The sequence below is a fragment of the Pteropus vampyrus genome, unplaced genomic scaffold, assembly GCF_000151845.1.
Source record: "Pteropus vampyrus isolate Shadow unplaced genomic scaffold, Pvam_2.0 Scaffold324, whole genome shotgun sequence".
NCBI lineage: Eukaryota > Metazoa > Chordata > Mammalia > Chiroptera > Pteropodidae > Pteropus > Pteropus vampyrus.
In genome coordinates this window covers 733,341-741,643 of record NW_011889105.1, presented here as the reverse complement: position 1 = coordinate 741,643, position 8,303 = coordinate 733,341, and positions in this window count along the sequence as shown.

Sequence of the window (8,303 nt, the reverse complement as noted above, 5' to 3'; positions counted from 1 at the left end):
ATTCATATTTTAAAAATTTAAGTAATATATAAAGAGTAAAATTTTAATGCAAGTATTCTCCAATGAGATAAATTGGGTTTTCTTCTCAATTAGTTCATGTATCTATGGATAAAAATGGCTTATTGCCAAAATGAAATAAGCGTCACCATTGATTATTTTTTACTTCTATAAATGTAGTCACCTAGAAGCTGTTTTCACATAAGTATATGGGATGGACGTTATTTTTTCTTTTAAAAAGCTATGTCACCTGATTATTTGAACTCTGTCCTGTTTATAAATCAAAATTCACACAAAGCTCTATCACCGTTTTGTTTTATTTTTTAACGATATATTATCCAGCCATTTATTTGAATCTTTCTTTGATTTTGTGGAATGCAGAAAATTGGAAACTGCTTGCATTGCAAAAAAAATTTACTAGTTAGACATATGAGTCAATCACTTTCTATATTTCAGGAAATATAGTCTTTATCCAAACTTAGAAAATTATTATTAATTGTACTTTTTACTCCGGTTTAAAGGCATCTTGTTTAACCTCAGAAGGGATGGAGAAAAGTCAAAATATTGTGACATTATACACTTTTACAATTGTATTTTTTTTTGATAAAATACTTTTATTTGATCACAAGCTTTAAATAGTACCTTCATCAATGCCCAGATTGAGTTACAGATTTTGTTTATTCAAGTAATGGGGATTTTCTGCCCTATAATTTAGGAAGACTGACTTTTATGTTCTACACATCAGTCAAATAAGACCTATTTTCCATCAGAAAAAGTCTGACTTTGTTTTTCAGTTGCAATAGCATATAATAAGGTAATTCAAGGAATTTTAAAAAACACAAAAATAGACTCTATCTTACAAAATATGTTACTAAAATTATTCAGGATTAAATTATTATAGATCTAGTGTAATTGATACACTCATTCTATAATAAGTTTTAAGATAAATCAATATCCTATTACTCATGTTTTACCTAGTGAGAATGTTCAATTTTGCTAAAATTGTGGTATTTATAAAGCAAGAAGTATGATGTAAAGGCATATAATTCAGTAAATATATTTTGATGCTTATCTTTTAGGAGTTATTAAATAAGAATCAAATTTAAAAATCAGAAATAAAGAAATAACTCCATTTATTCATTAGACATTCGAGTTAAACCTGTATACTTAATGAAAAAGTATATGTTGCTAAAAATTAGATGATCGCATAGCATATTTTTTAATAGAATATGGAAATACTAAATATTTCTTGGTTGAAATAAAATAAAGATTACTGTATTTAAAATAAAAATTTCAAAACATTTTTATAAAAGAATAACTACTATTAAATAACACATCAGAATTTTAAAAGAAATCACATAAAACTTTCACGCAAATTTTATCCAGTTATCTTGAAACTTTGGCAAATACTGGGAAACAATTATTATATTTAAGAGAATTAATAACACCAATCTATACTGCTTCAGCTTTTGGAAGGTGCTTTTGTTCTCAGTCAATTATATGTCATAAGAGTAAATATGGAGAATAGCTGAAATGAATTTATATTTTAATCTTCTTTAAAGCTGTTTTCAGTGTTTAATACTTTCTATCAACTTTGCTTTGATCTCATGGGACCTTCCCTAGAGCCTCACAGTCTTAATAGTCAGGGACTTGAAGAAATTTATCACTACTACCACTGCCCTACTTTATCACATATCCGAATTTTGAATATGCCAACAAAGACAAACATATCTATTTTCCAAGAACAAGCTTCACCCTTAATAGAAAAATGTATAAGACAGGAAGTCCTACTAGTTAATGGTGACTTGATTGATGGTTAACTGAGCCTCCTCCTTTATTTGGCACTCTTGAGGTGTCAACACTCCAGGAAAGATTTGCAGATGGATGAGAAGAAATGCCTTTGTTTTGTCAAATGGGGAAAGAGTTGTTATGAACTCAATCAATCTCAGCTACTGAAATTATAAGAAAGTATAAATGGAAGTTGAAGCCCTAAAATTGAAAATCTAAATCTGTGCCTGCATAAACCTTGGAAAACTTTTGTGCACCCCAATTTGAGGACCACTGGCCTAGTCCTTTTTCCCTTTGCAGTGTTTAGTTTCAGGTAATGGTCTTCCGTGTAGCTTTCGCTGTTTGTATGGGATGTGACATACATGGATCCCCTAGCTTAACTTGCCCAAGGTTTTATCTCAGAAATCTCTATTCCAGAAGACCTCTTAAAGGTTAGACCCCAGAAATGACAGTGAACAACTATGGCTTTCAGATTTGGTCTAATCTGTCTTCAAAGACCTGCTCCAGTCATGTCTGCTGTGGTACAGGAAAGGGTGGGGTTGACTCCTTTGGTCAGAGTCACTTCCTGATTAGTGCATGAGCTAAAAAAAATTGCCCATTGTGAAGTGCCAGGATAACACTTCCTGTGTAACACAATTAGCCAGCCCTTCAAGGAGGTCAATGCAATGTCTTAACCCCATCTCATTCACTATTCTGTGGACTTCATTTACATCCTCAGAAAACATTGTTTTAACAATATTTGTATAAGTGGTTATAATTATTTTGCAACCTTAATTTTTAAGCATTCAGAATTTTGTTAATGAATACAAAATATTCTATTTCTTATGTCTTCAACTTTAGAAAGGACCATTTAACATTGTCTCCATTTATCTACTCAGCAAATGTTTATTAAATACTTGTGTACAGCCACTCAGACAGAATAAATGACGTGGATGCAAAGATGGAAAAAGACCAGAATGTAAACTATAAAGACGGAGAATAGGTTAGTGATTGCCAGGGATGGGAGTGATCGGGTGAGTGCCCCTGTAAAGGGGTAGTACAAGAGAATTTCTTAGTGGTAATAGAACAGTTCTGAGTCCAAAGGCAGATATAAAAAAGAGGTTGGCAAAATTTTTTTGTAAAGGGCTTCATAATAAATATTTTAAGGAAGTTATGATTAAAAAAACAGTATTAGCGGAGAAACTGTTCACTTTGGAAGATCCGAAAGACCTTTATAACTATAGACACAACCTCTAGGTCTGAATCTACTATTCTAGGATGGAGCTGGGGGTCCTGATGACAGAGCAAAGCAGTGTACAATGTGAGGAGGAGGAAAAGGAAGAAGATCAGAAAGAGAGCGACTCCTGCATGCCCAGCAGAAGTGGACTCTGAATAGGCTGACATAATAGGGAAAGCAATGATTTATATTAAGGCTGACAAACTATGGCCCATGGGGCAAATCTGGCCCACTGCTTGCTTTTCTAAATAAAGTTTTATTGGAACACAGCCACATCTATTTATATATGTATTTTCAGTGGCTGTGTGAGCACCATGACAGCAATCTTAAGTAGTTGTAACTGAGACAGTATGGTCCACAAAGTTTGCTGATCCCTGTTTTACATTGACATTGGACTCTGAATTTCTTTCTGCTATGAGATGTCATTATTATATTATTATATGTGTTTATATACCCGTTCAAAAAGCATAACATGGAAGTTATATTGAGTTATCCATTCAACAGAGTTCACTGCAGCTGTTAAGAAATAGGAAACATAAAAACTAATTGATAAGATGTAATTGAAAGAAGTAGGTTGAAGAGGAGTAAATATGGCCTAAAACCTTACAAAATATAAATACTTTTGTATGCTCATAAAATAAAAATTTACATTTTTATACTTACAGAATAGTGGCTGTTGACATGAGTGAAGCTATAGGGGATTATCACTTTCTGATTTTTATATTTCTGTATTTTGATTTTTTGCAAAATATGTTATTCGATAATCAGAGGATAAAGCTCCTAAGAAAATAGATAAGAACCTCAAATGTTGCCAGTCTAGCGGGACTCAATAGACAGAGTGAATACTTCCAATTAGTTTATGTGTGGGCAAAAAAGCAGGCAGCATAATAAGGTACGGCTAAATTTGAAAAGAAATTGGGGGCATTTTTTTTCTATAAGATGAACTTGTTCTACTTTTTTATTGACCTATGAGGTTGTCATTGACTTTAGAATTAGTTACTAAATTAGTGCCATAAGTCAAAATTTCAGTCGGTTACATCGATTGCAGCCATTATCAATGGGGAACTAACCATGTAACAACTATAAATTTGCCCGTAACGGCTTATACCTCGCACATGTTTCCATGGCAATAACGTAAGAGAACAGAAGTACTGAACTTAGAGATATTTCTAGAAAGAGATGTTTCTTTAAGGAAAAAAAAACAAAAACCAGTTATTTTACATCCAGGTCAATTTCTTGATATTAGATAATAACTATTTTTAAAATTTATTTTCAGCTGCGCTTCCATACAGCTTTGTAACTACTAAACTGTGAGCTTTAGAAATATATACAGTCAAGTACACACATTCCAAATATTTAGAATTTCTTATAATTTAAAGAGAGACTGGCTGAAATTTAATACTATAGTAATCCCTCTTTATCTTCAGGGGATATGTTCCAAGACCCCCAGTGGATGCCTAAAATCATGGATAGTAACTGGATGAATGCTATATATACTATTTTTTTCCTATATATACATACCTTTTCACCAAAAGGAGGCACTATATAGTTTTTCTTTGGCACATTCTAATTACTAATATCACTACCATTGCACTTTGGGGCCATTATTAAATAAAATAAGAATTAATTGAATACAAGCACTGCGATACCACAAGAGTTGATCTGATAACCAGGGCAGCTACTAAGTGACTACAGGGTGGGTAGCATATACAGGGTGTGGAGATGCTACAAAAAAGGATGATTCATGTCCCAAGTGGGATGGATTGGGACAGTGTGAGATTTCATCACGCTACTCAGAACAACATGCAATTTAAATTTTATAAATCGTTTATTTCTAAAATTTTCCATTCAATATTTTTGGACTATGGTTGACTACGGGTAACTGAAACTGAAGCAAAACCACAGATGAGAGGGACCCCTATACACTATGTAAGAAGAAACACGGTAGAAAAGAAAGTAAATTAATCAGCCAAGAAATCATCTTTTCTAGTTACATAACCTTAGACAGAACATTTAATTTTATGAATGTTGGTTTCCTTATTTGAAAACAACTGAAAGATATTTTCTTCATACTTCCTTAAATGTATGAGAGCCAAGATAATTATGTATGGAAGCACTATACAAAGTCAAGCTTCATATCAGGTTGTTTCTTGATTATCAGCATTGAATTTGCTGAGGAATATTCAAAATAGAATCTTCCAATAGAAAATTCCATGCTATTATTTTCTAAAATATAGATTAATAAAATTTCAGAGCTAGGAGCCAGCTTTGCTATTATATAGTTTATTCTCTTAAATTGTTTGAAAATACTCCCCTTACTCTGCTTCCAAGACACCACCCTGTCTTGATTTTTCTCCTACTGTTCTGGCCTCTCCTTCTCAGGTTTCTTTGTCTACACATCTTCCAGGGTCAGGCTTTTTAATATTAGAGTTCTCTCAGACTCATCTCTGGCCCTTCTGTTCTTCCTATACCCTTCTTTTTTTACTTTATACCCTTTCCCCTAAGCCCTCTCACATACTTCTATAGTTTCCATCTGCATACCATATCTTTTCAGGATATATCTCAAGTCTACACCTCTTCCCAGTTCCAACCCAACCAATTAGTTGCCTACTTCTCTATTGGATGTTTCAAATACAGTTTAGTAAAACCTTTCCAAAATTGATCTTATATTCTGCTTTCTCATCTGTCCCCCAAATTTGGCCTTCTTCCAATGTGCTTATCTCAGTGCATTTCAAGCCCCTGTAACCAGCTGCACAAATAAGAACCTTGGGTGTTATCCTTGTCATTTCTCTGTTACTTCCCATACCCAAGAATGCCCCTTTAGTCCAACAGATTTTACATTTAAAAAATATCTTGGATCTACCTCCTTCTCTCCATCTCTATCCACCTCCAGATTACTCTTGACTTTCACGGGAACTACTTTAAGAGCCACATAACTCTTCTACTGGTCCACTCTTACCCTGTGATCCTACTGCATCCAAAGTGATACTTGTAGTCTATAATGATTCTCTTGCCATCCCCTAATTGAAATCCTCCAGTGGCCCCTTACATTCTACATGATCTGCCCACCTACCTGTCTAGCCTCATATTATTTCCTTATTTCTCTAACATTCTGCATTTTAGCCTTCTTTCATTTCCTCAGAAATGCCACACTCTTTCTTGCCTATGGGCCTATGAATAGACTTTCCCTTTGCCTGGTACTGTTGTCTCCCACCGATTCACCCAGAAAAACTCTTATTTAGCCAGCAGATTAAGACCAAATATAATTACATCATGGAATTCTTGAAGTTGCAGACTAGGTCACATCCTCTTTTATGTGCTCTATTTTTTCCTTCAGAGTATTTATACAAATTATTATATGGTTAGTGTATATACAAGTATATATGTATGTATATTTAGTATATGTGCATGAGTATATGTGTATATATGAGTGATTTTTATTGTTTAATATCTATGTATACTTACTGGACTGGAAACATTATCCAGAACTATGTCTGTTTTGCTATGTCCACTGTGAGCATAATACTTGGTACTCAAGAAATACTTCTGGAATGAATAAAAGAGCACTTAGTTAATAACAGCTAAACTTCTTTGGCCATCTTTCTGACTGATGACCATTCTGTATCTGCTTGAACAATATCAAATGGCAAGACATTTCACTTTTCAACAGCTCTAATAATTAGAGTGCTTTTAAAGTATTGAAACCAATCTTTCCAATTTCTACCAAATAGTTGTAGTTCTTCCCAACAGAATAGGAATAAACAAGCTTACTCTCTCTTCCTGTCACTCTCTCTGAGATAGCTGGAAATCTTTATTGTGAATTATGTATTAGCTTAGAGTTCTCCATTGTTTTTCATTTCATTTCTTTCTGACAATCCCTGGACCCTTCATTACTCTGATCGACCTCATCTCTGTAGTGGTTAAGAGAAAAGACTCCAGAGTCAGAATTCATGGTTGAATCTTGATGCTGCCATTCTTTAACTTGAGAAACCTCCGTGTTTCTATTTCCTTACTTGTAAAATGGAAATAATAATACTATTTACCACATAGGGATGCTAGGAGGAATAAATGAATTATTATGTGCAAAGCTCTTAGAAAGGTGCCTGGCAAAGAATAAGCACTTGAGCTAAATAGCACTAATAATAACTAAACATTAAATAGTGTCGGTTGTGATTACTGTTGCATAACTTAATCCATAAAGGTTCAACTGGGGAAGCAGATATGAGCTATGGATTAAGAGAATTAATATAAGAATTAAATAATTGTGGGAGGAGCCAAGAAGTCAAGGTCTGAAAAGAGCAGTTGGGAAATTAGAGGAGTCACTGCAATCTCTAAGGGGCCAAGATCACCTGACTGCCACAAGAAGTGTCACAAATGGAGCTGGTGGGAGCACTGACAGGAATAGATGGTGGATCAGCATTCTAGTGTCTGGTGATGGGCTGGGGCCACTGTTGGTCAGCAGGGTCAGTAGTCAGGAAGAAGAGCTGGATATAGAAAACAAGGACAATCTGGCATCCCTAAGTCTGTCATCTAACGTCACAACTTTCAGAGAGCAATGGATGTTGTTAGACTTGTACCCTTCAAACCTACAGAAAGTATCTCTTTTGGCCAGCTCTAACTCAGAAGCATACAGTGAAGGGAATTCAGGAAAAGTAGTTTCACCACAACCTAACCCAGTTGACAATAAATGATATAGCACCGTACATGGAATTGCTTTGGCTTTACAACCGCCTTCATAAATCTGCTGCCAACACTTGAAGCCACGCAGGACACAACAGTGTAGCTGTGAGCGAAGCTTCTAGAAGCACCAGTTTCCAGGATTTTTTGGTCGTTATGACACAGTTGTTTCAGATTGAACTTTCTGACACTGAAAGTCCTCTTCTTCACGTGAACTGCCACTGAAACTGAACTGAGACCCGCCGTTTGTATATTTGAATTTTTTCCCCATAATTTACTCTCAAATTTCAGCCTATAAATTGGGGATTCTGGTCCTACCTGTCTCAGTTGAAGTTATTTGTATTTTGATTCTGAGATATAAATATTAGCTGGCCCTCCTATATTTGTTTCATATTCAAACTAATGCACATGTACTTTGAATTTGGGGGTCGGGTCAGGGGAACACACCTTAATAGGACAAATCTCTGTAGCATTTCTCAGACTGGAGTTCCATGGAACATTAATTCATATGATGCTCGGGCCAAGTGCTATATACAATATTTCCCTTTTCATACCTCAGTAAACAACTTAGAGGAACTCTAGGTTTAACAAAGTCTACAGATTGCTTGTCTTCTGAGTATCTCAG